A 16,709-nucleotide genomic window follows, 5' to 3' on the forward strand; every position below is an offset into this window, starting at 1 on the left:
TGCCTCATCCGCCAGGGAGACGCTAAAATCTTGGCGGATCCGTCAAAAAACGGGTGGGACGGACGACCGTCAGTCATGATCCGCCACTAATGTAAGTCTATGGGGGAAAAAAACAGATCGGCTCCTTTTTTGGCGGATCCGTTTTTTGTCAAAAAACGGAAGTGTGAAACAGGCCTAAGACATTTTTTATGTGTCATAATGTAATAGATTCCATATTGTACAAATAAACACAATAAATATTATAATATATGCTGTTTTAATTTTTTGCATTTTTTAACCCCTTCACTCCCGGAGCTTTTTTCGATTTTTCGTTTTTCGCTCCCTTTCCTTCCAGAGCCATAACTTTTTTATTTTTCTGTCAATATGGCCATGTGAGGGCTTATTTTTTGCGGGATGAGTTGTACTTTTAAACGACACCATTGGTTTTACCATGTCGTGTACTCAAAGACGGGAAACAAATTCCAAGTGCGGTGAAATTGCAGAAAAAGTGCAATCCCACACTTGTTTTTTGCTTGGCTTTTTAGCTAGGTTCACTAGATGCAAAATCTAGTCTGCTATTATGATTCTCCAGGTCATTACGAGTTCATAGACACCAAACATTTCTATGTTCTCTTTTATCTGAGTGGATAAAAAAAATTCCAAAGTTTGCTAAAAAAAAAAATTCCGCAATTTTCTGAGACCCGTAGCGTCTCCATTTTTCGTGATCTGGGGTCGGGTGAGGGCTTATTTTTTGCATGCCGGGCTGACATTTTTAATGATACCACTTTTGTGCAAATACGTTATTTTCATCGCCCGTTATTGCATTTTAATGCAATGTCGCGGCGATCAAAAAAAGTAATTCTGGCGTTTTTAATTTTTTTCTCGCTACGCCGTTTAGCGATCGGGTTAATGCCTTTTTTTATTGATTGATCGGGCGATTCTGAACGTGGCGATGCCTAAAATGTGTCTGTGGGATTTTTTTTATTGTTTTATTTTGATTGGGGCGAAAGGGGGGTGATTTGAACTTTTAGGTTTTATTTTTTTTATTTTTAAACATTTTTTACTTTTGGCATGCTTCAATAGCCTTCATAGGAGGCTAGAAGCATGCACAACCCGATCGGTTCTGCTACATATGGGCGATGAGCAGATCGCCCATATGTAGCAGATTTACTGCTGTGCCTTGAGCACCGGCCACCAGGCGGCGCTCAAAGCCATCTGCCTGGAACAACCATAGAGGTCTCTATGAGACCTGTGGTTGTCCAGGCAACGCATCGCTGACCCCTGATCATTTGAAGGGGGTCGGCAATGAGCTCATTTCCGGCCTGGCGGCCGGAAGTGCTATTTAAATGCCCGCTGTCAGCTTTGACAGCGGGATTTAACTAGTTAATAGAGGCAGGCGGACAGCGATTCCACTCGGACCTATTGCGGGCACATGTCAGCTGTTCATAACAGCTGACATGTCGCGGCTTTGAGGTGGGCTCACCACCGTAGCCCACCTCAAAGCAGGGGATCCTTACCAATGATGTACTATTCCGTCATCGGTAAGGAAGGGGTTAACATCTCTGCATTCTGTGAGTAAATGGGAACATTTTATTTCAATTCAGAGAATGAACACTTTCCATCCAGACCTAATACTTCTTCCAGCTGAGATTTTGTTACAGTTGTTTCCAGTCTGTGAGGTAAACAGGCAGGAGTCCATCTAAACAACATTTCATATACACTCCCTGACAGAAGTTATGTCGCTTATCCATGTTATGTAAATAAAAGCTTATAACCTGACGTTAAATTCATCCATTGGTTGTATAAATTATTCTGTTGAAAGCTGAAACCCTCCAAAATGTGGTTTAGGTTAAGAAAATAAATTGGCATCAATGCAGAAATATTGATCATTTAATGGACACAGAATGGTCAGATTTTGGCAAGACAAAAGTTTTGTCGCCTGGTCATATAATGCACCCAATCCTAGTTTACATCCTCACCTGTGCTCAGTAAATGATTGGTTAATTAGTGGGTGTGTATAAAAGAAACCCAGCACCCCAGACCTTCACTTGAGCTGCAACTTGAGCTCTGACAACATGCCAAAAATCCACCCTGCGACCAAAGCCTGGATTATCAAGAGGCTGAAGACCAGATCCACTGCAGAGGTGGCTGGCACCTTTAATGTGTCTCAGCGTCAAGTACAAAGAATTAAAAAAAGATTCGAAGAGACTGGAGATGTGTTTGACAAGCCCAGGTCCGACAGACCCCGCCAGACAACTGCTCAGGAGGAACTTTGTTGGTTAGAAAATCCAAAGCTCTTCCACTGCAGCAGAGCTCCAACAGGCCTGGTCACCTCAAGTGTCAACTAGAAGTTTGTAGGATTCTGTCTCAAAATGGCCTCCATGGTCGAATCATTGCCCAGAAGCCAGCACTAAACAAAAGGCAAATAAAAAACCGTGTGGCATTTGCAAAGTCCCACAGCCTGCTAAACAGATGGATGCTGGAAAAGTGGCAGAAGGTGGATTTCTCTGATGAATCTTCAGTAGAATTACACCACAGCCGCCGCAAATACTGCGGGAGACCTACTAGAGCCAGTATGGATCCAAAATACACCCAGAAAACAGTTAAATTTAGTAGTGGAAAGATCATGGTCTCGGGTTACATTCAGTATGGGGGTGTGCAAAACATTTGCAAGGTGGAAGGCAATATCAATAGCCTAAAATATCAAGAAGTATTAGCTACTTCTTATATTCGAAACCATAAAACGGGTCAAATTCTGCAGCAGGATGGTGCTCCAGCTCATACATTCATCTCTACAACAAAGTTCCTCCAGGCAAAAAAGATCAAGGTGCTCAAGGACTGGCCAGCCCAGTCACCAGACATGAACATCATTGAGCATGTTTGGGGTAGGATGAAAGAGGAAGCTTGGAAGACAAAACCGAAGAATCTAGATGAACTCTGGGAGGCATGTAAGACTGCATTCTTTGCTATTCCTTATGACTTTATGAATAAATTGTATGAATCATTGTGGAACTGCATGGATGCAGTCCTTCAAGCTCATGGAAGTCACACAAAATATTAAATATGACTCTAATAGCACCACAACTTCATTCACCAATGTTATGCAACATATATTTGTATTTTAAGTTAATTATTTGTTTGAATATCACATTACTTTCTATGGGTGACAAAACTTTTGTCTTGCCAAAATCTGACCATTCTGTGTCCATTAAATGATCAATATTTCTGCATTGATGCCAATATATTTTCTTAACCTAAACCACATTTCGGAGGGTTTCAGCTTTCAAAAGAATAATTTATACAACCAATGGATGAATTTAACGTCAGGTTATAAGCTTTTATTTACATAACATGGATAAGCGACATAACTTCTGTCAGGGAGTGTATTTCCCCTGCACTGATGCATTGTGGGAAGCAATCAGGAGAGGAGAGATATTTGTGCTAGTGATGTGGCTAGCTGAGAAAGAATTGAAAAGACTGGATACAATTGCAGCAACAAATGAATGAAATAAAAGGGGCAATTGCCATATAAAGTTCACCGTAAATATATATAGCTATATATTTCACTTCCTCCTTTGGGACATTATACTGTCTATATGAAGTGCTTTAGATCCAAAACAACTTTAATAGGAAATATTGGGGGCAACAAAACAGGATTCCCCCCAGGACAGCACTGAGGGCTGTAGATTGATTTTCAGTAATGCAACATCTGGGGAAGTTGCATTAGTTATGAATATGAACAAATTGGTGGTTAATACTCATGTCTGCGGAAATTACACTTCCCGTTAAATAAGAAAAATTATATAATCAGGAGAAATTTACATAGATGGAGAGTGGTCACTGTCCAGGGTTCTGAAAGCCAGAAAGAAAAGTTATATACAACAGCTAAGTGGGGGGAAGTAGAGAAATTTTATAGTAGTTATATTCTTGTACATAGGGGCAGTATTATAGTAGTTATATTCTTGTACATAGGGGGCAGTATTATAGTAGTTATATTCTTGTACATAGGGGCAGTATTATAGTAGTTATATTCTTGTACATAGGGGGCAGTATTATAGTAGTTATATTCTTGTACATAGGAGCAGTATTATAGTAGTTATATTCTTGTACATAGGAGGCAGTATTATAGTAGTTATATTCTTGTACATAGGGGCAGTATTATAGTAGTTATATTCTTGTACATAGGAGCAGAATTATAGTAGTTATATTCTTGTACATAGGGGCAGTATTATAGTAGTTATATTCTTGTACATAGGGGCAGTATTATAGTAGTTATATTCTTGAACATAGGGGTAGTGTTATAGTAGTTATATTCTTGTACATAGGGGCAGTATTATAGTAGTTATATTCTTGTACATAGGGGCAGTATTATAGTAGTTATATTCTTGTACATAGGGACAGTATTATAGTAGTTATACTCTTGTACATAGGGGCAGTATTATAGTAGTTATATTCTTGTACATAGGGGCAGTATTATAGTAGTTATATTCTTGTACATAGGGGTAGTATTATAGTAGTTATATTCTTGAACATAGCGGTAGTATTACCCCTATGCAGTCCCTTGCCAGCTTTAAGTACACGCTCTCTGCCGCAAAACAAACTTACTTTGCAACTCTCTTATCCTCCCTGTCTCACAACCCTAAACAGCTCTTCAATATATTAAATTCTCTACTCCGTCCCACAGCACCTCCTCCCCCTCCTCTCATTTCTGCCGAAGACTTTGCCTCCTTCTTTAAGCAGAAGATTGACACGATCAAACAAAACTTTGGCCCACAGCCCTCAATGCCCCTCTTAGCTGCTCAGCCCTGTTCTGCAAAAGCCAGCTTCTCCACCATGACAGAAGATCAGCTCTCCACCCTTCTGTCAAGATCACACCTCACCACTTGTGCCCTCGACCCACTCCCGTCCCACCTCATCCCTAACTTGGCCACAGTCTTCATCCCATCTCTAACACACCTTTTCAACTTTTCACTTACAAATGGTGTCTTTCCCTCATCCTTCAAACATGCCTCAATCACACCCATCCTCAAAAAGCCCTCCCTTGACCAATCCTCTGTGTCTAACTATCGCCCAATATCTCTTCTCCCTTACGCCTCAAAACTACTGGAACAGCATGTATATCTTGAACTGTCCTCCCACCTCTCCTCCTGTTCCCTCTTTGACCGGTTACAATCTGGCTTCCGACCGCATCACTCAACTTAAACTGCCCTAACTAAAGTCACTAACCGCCAAGAGCAAGCGACACTACTCTGTCCTCCTTCTCCTGGACCTGTCCTCTGCCTTCGACACCGTAGACCATTCCCTCCTGCTACAGACTCTCTCATCTCTTGGCATCACAGACTTGGCCCTATCCTGGATCTCATCAGACCTAACAGACCGAACATTTAGTGTCTCCCTCTCACACACCACCTCCTCACCTCGCCCCCTGTCTGTCGGTGTTCCCCAAGGCTCTGTCCTAGGACCCCTACTATTCTCCATCTATACCTTCTGCTTGGGACAGCTCATAGAATCCCACGGTTTGCAGTATCACCTCTATACCGATGACACGCAGATCTACCTATCTGGACCCGACCTCGCCTCCTTACTGACTGAAATCCCACAATGTCTGTCTGCTATCTCAGCCTTCTTCTCTGCTCGCTTTCTCAAACTGAACATGGACAAAACAGAATTCATCATCTTTCCCCCATCTCACTCTACCCCTCCACCAGACCTATCCATCAATGTCAATGGCTGCTCTCTTTCCCCAGTCCCGTACGCTCAGTGCCTTGGGGTGATCCTCGACTCTGCGCTCTCTTTCAAACCACATATCCAAGCCCTCACCTCCTCCTGCCACCTCAAACTCAAAAATATTTCCTGGATCCGCTCATTCCTCAACCATGAAACCACAAAAACACTAGTGCATGCTCTTATTTCCCGCCTCGACTACTGCAACCTCCTACTCTCTGGCCTCCCCTCTAGCACTCTGGCTCCGCTCCAGTCCATCCTACACTCTGCTGCCCGAGTAATCCACCTGTCTCACTGGCTACCTATCGCCCAGAGGCTCCAATTCAAAACCCTAACCATGACATACAAAGCCATCCACAACCTGTCTCCTCCATACATCTGTGACATGGTCTCTAGGTACCTACCCGCACGCAACCTTCGATCATCTCAAGATCTCCTTCTCTACTCCCCCCTTATCTCTTCTTCCCACAACCGCATACAAGACTTCTCCCGTGCTTCCCCCATACTCTGGAACTCCCTGCCGCAACACATCAGACTCTCACCATCAACGGAAACCTTCAAGAAGAACCTGAAGACCCACCTGTTCTGACAAGCCTACAGCCTGCAATGATCCTCGGTCTACTGAACCACAGCATGACCTGCTCTACCCTCTCCTACTGTATCCTCACCCATCCCTGTAGACTGTGAGCCCTCACGGGCAGGGTCCGCTCTCCTTATGTACTTGTGTGTCCCTTGTCTTACTCATGTTTACTATACTTGTCTATATTTCCCCTTTTCACATGTAAAGCACCATGGCGCTATATAAATGCATAATAATATTAATAATAATAGTATTCTAGTAGTTATATTCTTGTACATAGGGGCAGTATTATAGTAGTTATATTCTTGTACATAGGGAGCCGTATTATAGTAGTTATATTCTTGCACATAGGGGCAGTATTATAGTAGTTATATTCTTGTACATCGGGGCAGTATTATAGTAGTTATATTCTTGTACATAGGGGCAGTATTATAGTAGTTATATTCTTGTACATAGGGGCAGTATTATAGTAGTTATATTCTTGTACATAGGGGCAGTATTATAGTAGTTATATTCTTGTACATAGGGGCAGTATTATAGTAGTTATACTCTTGTACATAGGGGCAGTATTATAGTAGTTATATTCTTGTACATAGGGGCAGTATTATAGTAGTTATATTCTTGTACATAGGGGCAGTATTATAGTAGTTATACTCTTGTACATAGGGGCAGTATTATAGTAGTTATATTCTTGTACATAGGGGTAGTATTATAGTAGTTATATTCTTGAACATAGGGGTAGTATTACCCCTATGCAGTCCCTTGTCAGCTTTAAGTACACGCTCTCTGCCGCAAAACAAACTTACTTCGCATCTCTCTTATCCTCCCTGTCTCACAACCCTAAACAGCTCTTCAATATTTTATCTTGTACATAGGGGGCCGTATTATAGTAGTTATATTCTTGTACATAGGGGCAGTATTATAGTAGTTATATTCTTGTACATAGGGGACAGTATTATAGTAGTTATATTCTTGTACATAGAGGGCAGTACTACAGTAGTTAAATTCTTGAACATAGGGGTAGTATTATAGTAGTTATATTCTTGTTCATAGGGGCAGTATTATAGTAGTTATATTCTTGTACATAGGGTCAGTATTATGGTGGTTATATTCTTGTACATATGGGCAGTATTATAGTAGTTATATTCTTGTTCATAGGGGCAGTATTATAGTAGTTATATTCTTGTACATAGGGGGCAGTATTATAGTAGTTATATTCTTGTACATAGGGGCAGTATTAGGGTGAGTGCACACAGTGCGGATTTAGCTGCGGATTTTTCCACGTGGATTTGCAGGTAAAGTGACCTGCAGGTTATCTGCGGATTTGCCTGTGGTTTTCCCCTGCGGTTTGACACCTGGACAATGGAACAGGTGTCAAACCACTGCGGAATCCGCAGAAAGAATTGACATGCTGCGGATTTAAAACCTCAGCAAATCCGCGCGGAAAAATTGGCAGCATCTGCACTGCGGTTTCGAAATCCCATTGCTTTGCATTATACTGTACAATGCCTGCGGAACTGCTGCGGATCAGCAGGGCCAAATCCGCTGCAGATCCGCAGCAGAATCCGCAACGTGTGCACATACCCTTGTAGATGTTATATTATTGTATATAGGGGTCAGTATTATAGTAGTTATTTTCTTTTACATAGGGGCAGTATTATAGTAGTTCTATTCTTGTATATACTGGGCAGTATTATAGTAGTTATATTCTTGTACAAAGAGACCAGTATTATAGTAGTCATATTCTTGTATATAAGGCAGTATAGTAGTTATATTCTTGTACATAGGAGGCAGTATTATAGTAGTTATATTCATTTACATAGGAGGCAGTTTTATAGTAGTTATATTCTTATACATAGGGGCAGTATTATAATAGTTATATTCTTGTACATAGAGACCAGTATTATAGTAGTCATATTCTTGGATATAGGTGCAGTATTATAATAGTTATATTCTTGTACATAGGAGGCAGTATTATAGTAGTTATATTCTTGTACATAGGGGCAGTATTATAGTAGTTATATTCTTGTACATAGGAGACAATATTATAGTAGTTATATTCTTGTATATAGGGGCAGTATTATAATAGTTATAGTCTTGTACATAATGTAGAGACCAGTATTATAGTAGTCATATTCTTGTATATAAGGGCAGTATTATAGTAGTTATATTCTTGTACATAGGAGGCAGTATTATAGTAGTTATATTCTTATACATAGGAGCAGTATTATAATAGTTAGGCCGGGGTCACACTAACCGACGCAAAATACGGTCCGTAGTTTACAGGCGTAATACGGATGAATGACCCCTAAATAGTGCTCCGTATGTCATTCGTAAGCAAGGTGTGGTTGCGTATTTTGCGCATGTCAGCATCCGTATGGCGAGATTTTCTCGCCGCCTTGCAAAATGGACATATAATGGAGCCCTATGACAGGGTTTCTAACAGAAACGAAATAATAGTTATAGACACATAGAATGCATATATATATATATATATATACTGTAGATATATATATATATATATATATATATATATATACACACACACACAAGTCATTGAATTAAGCATATATATATTTATATTTCACAGAGTTCTTCATAGCAGAATAGCCGCTAATTAAATTGCCGGCTTCTATCAAATAATTCCCCAACCCGACATGAAATGACACATGCTTTACATTCAGTAAAGCATTTCATTTCATGTTTTTTTATATGTCCTTGACTAATAATTAGATGCGGGTTTGTGCGCAAAATTTGGGAGTTGTAGTTGTTATATTAAGGGGTTAAGTCATTTTTAAAAAATGCGTGGGCTTCCCATTGCCCTGTAGCGGTGGCGAATGGGTTAATCTAACAAAGGGTTAATGTCACCTTACAATCGAATGGTATACAGGGGGGTCAGTATGTGGGGAGGGTGACTTGATGGACGGACTTGGCTGAGGGGAGAAGGGACGGTTTGTGCACTGTAGATGGATGTTTGTAATGACAGAAGGGAAACAGCTGGGAAAATGGAATAGGAGTGCAATACCTAAGTTTGATCATGGCAGGGGGGAGCGTAGTTCAGGACTTGACAGCAGCTTAGGGCTTTAGAAACCGCTTAGTCATGGGGGGCGGGGAGATAGGAACCCAGGAGGGAAATTCCAGAGGAAGGGGATAAATAGGACAGGACAGGGTTCCAGGTTAGGCTAGTCCCAGGAGGAGCTCAGGAGGAGAAGACTCAGTACGGAGGACTGACAACAGTGGAGAGCTCGACCAGGGGACTGATAGGAAGAGACAGTCAGGGGGGTGGCCCCGACACGAAGAACCGCAGAACAGACGAGGCCCAGGGATACCGATTGGACGACGACCTTGGACTGGTGAAGCGCTGGCGGTAGATAGGCCTAGGGCAGCCCCAGCGAAAGATCCGCGAGGAACGTCACTACTACTGAAGGACGGTGAAGATACCCGGGCCTGAATACAGAGAGCTGTAAAGGAGCTGCGGTGTATGGCTACGGTCGTCAGGAGGACAGCCAATAAACTCGGACCTGTTGCAACCAAAATCTGCCTCCGTCTGGTGTCTGTGTTGTCTGGTCGCGGTAAGCAGTGGACCACCCCCCAATTCGGGCCATTACTACATTTAGATCGCCGCCGCTAATACTCTACCTTCAGCAGCAAAGCAGCAATACTCTACCTTCAGCAGCAAAGCCTGCGACAGAAGTACCCAAAAGAACTCGAGTTGCTTTACCTGTGGATTACAAATCTGAGACTTTGTTTCGGATCATTGGCTGTCATCGGAGGATCCGTAACGGGAAAAAAAAACTTTGCAAGATGGTGCCTGAGTGGAAAACAAATTGGGACTGTGGTTGGACCCATCCAAAGAAAACCCAAAAGAGACTTTGTGCCTCCCCAGTGCTGGTGACCTCCGGTCAAGAGGAGGTTGGCGCTAACGTGGACTACCAGGAGCAGCCGTTGGAAGAACTGTGGAGCCCCGCGGAGCCCTGATATGTGAGAGTATCTCCGGCACAGCCGGTGGCGCCGCAGGCAGGTCCCTCCCCTACGTCCCAAGCACGAGACCGGTCCCAGGGCCCCGACACCGGCTCTCGGCCTCCCGCTCTCCGGTGTCCCCGGCTCCAGATGACTCCGCGGCCCTCGCCGGGCCGACCGACGCCTTGGACTGGTGAAGCGCTGGCGGTAGATAGGCCTAGGGCAGCCCCAGCGAAAGATCCGTGAGAAATGTCACTACAACTGAAGGTGAAGGTACCCGGGCCTAAATACGGAGAGCTGTAAAGGAGCTGTGGTGTATGGCTACGGTCGTCAGGAGGACGGCCAATAAACTCGGACCTGTTGCAACCAAAATATGCCTTCGTCTGGTGTCTTTGTCGTCTGGTCGCGGTAAGCAGTGGACCATCCCCCAATCCGGGCCATTACTACAAGTATACAGGGGGTCAGTATACAGAGTATCAGTATACAGGAGATTAGTATAGAGGGGATCAGTATAGAGGACATCAGTATACATGTGCTCAGTATACCTGAAATCAGTATACAGGGAATGAGTATACAGTGGAAAAGAATACAAGGGGTCACTATACAGAGCAGTATACAGGAGATCAGTATACAGGGGTCTATAATTTATAATTTATTATCAACATTGTATCCAAACCAATCCTGTAAAAAAGCATGTGACATTATGTGGTGCAAATTGTAAAAGTTGTGATTATAAGAGGATGTTGACATAAAGTAACATAATCTCTAGCCTTCAGGTAACATGGAAAGATGGAGTCCTAAATACTATGATGTGTCAAAGTGTCTAACAGTATTGTCATTATTTAGGAAGAGGCAAGTTGTAATAAATCATTAGTAGTTGAGAGCACAACAGCTCCTCATAGTCAGGAATATAACTACTATGATACTGCTCCCTATGTACAAGAATATAACTACTACAATTCTGCCCACTATTTACAAGAATATAACTACTATAATACTGCCCCTATGTGCAAGAATATAACTACTATAATAGTGCCCCTATGTACAAGAATATAACTACTATAATACTTCCCCCTATGTACAAGAATATAACTAGTATAATACTTCCCCCTATATATAAGAATATAACTACTATAAGGTGTGCACACATTGCGGATTCTGCTGCGGAATTTTCCGCGCGGATTTGTCTGAATCCGCAGGTAAATCCGCACGTCAAAAGACCTGCGGTTTATCTGCAGATTTCATGAGGATTAGCCTGCGGTTTGACACCTGTCATGGAGCAGGTGCCAAACCGCTGTGGAATCTGCACAAAGAAGTGACATGCTGCGGATTTGAAACCTCAGCAAATCCGTGCGGAAAATTCCGCACCATGGGCACTGCGGTTTTCATTTTACATAGATTAAATGGGTACTGTACAACGCAGCAGAAACTGCTGTGGATCCACAGGGCCAATCCGCTGCTAATCCGCAGTAGAATCCGCAACGTGTGCACACACCCTAATACTGCCCCTATGTACAAAAACATAACTGCCCCTGTTTGTTCAAGACTATAACTACTATAATAATGCCCCTATGTACAAAAGTATAACTACTATAATACTGCCCCTATATACAAGAATATGACTGCTATATTACTGGTCTCTATGTACAAGAGTATAACTATTATAATACTGCCCCTATGTATAAGAATATAACTACTATAATACTGCCCACTATATGCAAGAATATAACTACTATAATACTGCCCCTATATACAAGAATATGACTACTATATTACTGGTCTCTATGTACAAGAGTATAACTATTATAATACTGCCCCTATGTATAAGAATATAACTACTATAATACTGCCCACTATATGCAAGAATATAACTACTATAATACTGCCCCTATATACAAGAATTTGACTACTATAATACTGATCTCTATGCACAAGAGTATAAGGCCGGGGTCACACTGGCGAGGAATACGGACGAGTGAGAGGCGTTAAAAGCACGCATTACACATGGACAAATTATTCTCTATGGGTTTGCTCCCAACAGCCGTATTTTTCTTGGGCGTATTCTACGGTCCGTGCCAATCGCAGCATGCTGCGATTGTCAGCGTACTACGCCCGTAATGCGCCAATGCAAGTCTATGGGTGCGCAAAAAATACGCATTACACACGGACCACACGTGTGACTTGCGAGAAATACGCACCCGGTGTCTTTTACAAAAGCCGGCAATTCAGTGCGCTATACAGTAAACTCACACTGACAGGTTTAATAAAGAAAGAAAGAATAGATATATACACATAGAATACATATATGTATATATACATACATGTCATTGTGACAAACATATATATATATATTTATATTTCACAGAGTTCTTCATAGCAGAATAGCCGCTAATTTCGTCATAGCCCCCCGACGAAGCCTATGCGAAACGCGCGTAGGGGCTACACGTGTGGCGCACACGGCAACCATGGGTAAGATTATTTAATTATCATGACCTGTGTTGTGGTTGTTTTTTCTATACACATGTGTGCTACTAAGCTGGACAAGGCACTTTTCTCTATATGGCCACACACTAGGCGTTTTATTTATCTTGATCTAAATTGGAGCACTGTCACTTTACTGCATCCTTGCAGATTAATAAAAGTACTCTATTTTTACTATTGCTTCTGTGGATCCTTTTTACTCTATTTTTCTTTTGTGTATATGGTATTCTGAGAGTAATTCCATGGCTAGTGTATGCGAAGTTGTGGTCTTTTTAGGTCAGGGCCACTTTCTAATAATATGTATATTTCCGTACTTTTTTGTTTGCTAAAGCTCTCCACAGTGCAGCACCTCCCTACATCTCCTCCCTCATTTCTGTCTATCGGCCTAACCAACCGCTGCGCTCTGCAAACGACTTTCGACTAACCTCTGCACTAATCCGCACCTCCCACTTCTGACTCCAAGACTTCTCCCGCGCTGTGCCAATCCTCTGGAATGCTCTACCCCAAGAAATTAGGACTATCCACAATTTACATAGTTTCAGGCGCTCCCTCAAAACACATTTGTTCAGAGCGGCCTATCACGTTCACTAATCAAAGTCATTCTATGTGTAAGTGTGCATGTGTAGCCCGTCACTATACATGGGGTCATTATATAGAGGAGATCAGTATTCTGGAGATCAGTATACAGTGGGATCAGTATACAGGTGATCAGTATACAGGGGGATCAGTATACAGGGGATCAGTATACAGGGGGTCAGTACAGGGGATCAGTATACAGGAAATCAGTATACGGGGGATGAGTATACAGGGGTCACTATAAAGGGGGTCAGTATACAGGGGATCGGTATACAGAAGACCAATATATAGGAAATCAGTATACAGGGGGATCAGCATTCAGGAGATCGGTATACAGGGGGGTCAGCATACATGGGATCAGTATACAGGAGATTAGTATAGGAGAGATCAGTACACAGAGGTCAGTATACAGGAGATTAGTATAGGGGAGATCAGTATACGGGGGTCAGTATACAGGAGATCAGCATAGAGGGGGATGAGTATACAGGGGTCACTATACAGGGGGTCAGTATACAGGGGATGAGTATACAGGGGAATCAGTATACAGGGGGTCACTATACAGAGGATCAGTATACAAAAGATCAGTATACAGGGGGTCACTATACAGGGGATCGGTATACAGGAGACCAATATATAGGAAATCAGTATACAGGGGGATCAGTATAATAATAATAATAATAATCTTTATTCATATAGCGCCAACATATAAATATGTTGGTGCTATATAAAGATTATTATTATTATTATTATTATTATTACTATTATACTGATCCACCTGTATACTGATTTCCTATATATTGGTCTCCTGTATACCGATCCCCTGTATAGTGACCCCCTGTATACTGATCTTTTGTATACTGATCCCCTGTATAGTGACCCACCTGTATACTGATTCCCCTGTATACTCATACCCTGTATACTGATCCCCCTCTATGCTGATCTCCTGTATACTGATCGCCTGTACACTGACCCCCCTGTGTACTGATCTCTCCTATACTAATCTCCTGTATACTGATCCCATGTATGCTGATGTGGCGCCCCTGAGGCTCAGTCGCCACAGAGGTACTGCACCTCCTCCTGAGGTGCGGTGCCCCACCATCCAGGTAAGGTGGAGACTCCCAACCACACTCCAACACCTGCACCCCACACCACAAAGTAGTGTAGCAAAGCATCTACGGCGGCTCCCTGTTTGGAGTAAGTATAGCAAAGCACCCATTGGTGGCTCCCTGCTTGGAACAAGAAACGTGCTGGGAGGTGGGTGGAGTTAGTTTATTTTACAAAGAGCAGGAAGAGTTTAGGTGTCAGTCATTCAGTCATTCATTCAGGCATTCAGTCAGTCAGTCAGTCACTGAGAGTGAGTGAGGATGCAGAAGGACAGAGAGTCAGACAGAGAAGATCCCTGGAAGAGGAATGGATGAAGGAAGTGCTGCAGCAGGCCACAGTGACCTGGGTCTACTGGCACAAGAAAGGGACATAGAAAGGAAACCTGATTTTTCCATAGAAAGAAAGGATTAGTACGGAACGTGAGGAGTAAAAGAGAACAGAGGACGTGGGTTAGAGGAGAACCCTTCCTAGAAGCGCAAGGCCGGGGCCCGGTCCCCGAGGTTGTATGGATACTAATGATCCTGTAGCAGACACCGGAGGAGTAGAAGTTAACAATACTTTATTCCCACATCAGACTTGGAGGCACAACAGCATCAGAGAAGTGAGCCGGGAATAGGAAGCAAGGAGTCCCGAAGCAGGCTACAGCTGTCTGCCGTACAAGGAAAGTTCATAAGAACATTGGAAAGGAGAAACTCCAGTGTAACTCAGTACTAGGAGTACTTCATTTAAAGGCGCTATAAGAGGAGACGTTCAGAAAGGCACATGTTGGCGGAGTGTTGGAAGGAAGTATTCCATCTGGCCTGGAGGTTGACTGAGTCCTTGACCTGGAGGATACGGCACGGAGGCAGGCACCTGTTTGCACAACAGACTGTGAGTAAAGCTTTGGAACTACATGCTCTGGTGTCCTCCACTTATTCCTGCGCCAACACACCCAGCACTGCTACATCTTGGTGCCCGACATTGCCTCACCTACGCCTTCCCTTTGCCTCTACATCTACACTGCCCTGGGACTACAGCTTCACCTGTGGGAAGCTTTAACATCTTTGCTGCGCCATACCACCAGTCCCAGAAGATCTGCATGCAGCGTCGGCTTAACATCTCCCTTGCCGAACACCACAGGTGGCGTCACGTACTATTCATCTAATCACCTACATTCCACCATTCAATCTCCCTTTTACTTGGGCGCCCAGGGCCACGGACCGGGTCACCGCTGCTGTGACACCTTCCCCTCTGAGTGACCGGCCCGGTACCGAGTACCCCACAGCCCTGGGAGGGCGACCCACTGACCCCCCTGTATACCGATCTCCTGAATGCTGATCCCCCTGTATACTGATTTCCTATATATTGGTCTTCTGTATACCGATCCCCTGTATAGTGACCCCCTGTATACTGATCTTTTGTATACTGATCCCCTGAATAGTGACCCCCCTGTATACTCATCCCTGTATTCTGATCCCCCGTATACTGATTTCCTGTATACTGATCCCCTGTATACTGATCCCCCTGTATACTGACCACCTGCATACTGATCCTACTGTATACTGATGGCTCAGTATACGGTGGCTCAGTGGTTAGTGCTGCAGCCTTGCAGCGCTGGAGTCCTGGGTTTGAATCCCACCAAGGACAACATCTGCAAGGAGTTTGTATGTTCTCCCCGTGTCTGCATGGGTTTCCTCCGGGCACTCTGGTTTCCTCCCACACTCCAAAGACATACTGATAGGGAATTTAGATTGTGAGCCCCATTGGGGACAGTGATGATAATGTGTGCAAACTGTAAAGCGCTGCGGAATATGTTAGCGCTATATATAAAAAAAAAAATAAAGATTATTATTATTATCTCCAGTATAATGATCTCCTCTATATAGTGACCCTCCTGTATACTGATCTCCTCTATATAATGATCCCCTGTATAGTGACCCCCCTGTATACTGATTTCCTGTGTAGTGATCTCCTCTATATACTGATCATCTGTGTACTGATCCCCTGTATCTCCCAGATCCTGGAGCCATCCTCCTGACCTCAGTCCGCTCTTCGCCAGTCCTTACATTGGCTGTCAGCCTAACCGACCGCTGCGCTCTGCAAACGACTTTCGACTAACTTTTGTTGTGCCAATCCTCTGGAATGCTCTACCCCAAGAAATTAGGACTATCCACAATTTGCATAGTTTTGGGCGCTCCCTCAAAACACATTTCTTCAGAGCGGCCTATCACATTCACTAATCAAAGTCATTCTCTGTGTAAGTGTGCGTGCGTAACCCATTCACTATCTCCATCCATCCTTCACTCCCTCAAGATGGCTGGACCAT

The sequence above is a fragment of the Dendrobates tinctorius genome, unplaced genomic scaffold, assembly GCF_039654945.1.
Source record: "Dendrobates tinctorius isolate UK_male_01 unplaced genomic scaffold, ASM3965494v1 ptg000065l, whole genome shotgun sequence".
Taxonomy (NCBI): domain Eukaryota; kingdom Metazoa; phylum Chordata; class Amphibia; order Anura; family Dendrobatidae; genus Dendrobates; species Dendrobates tinctorius.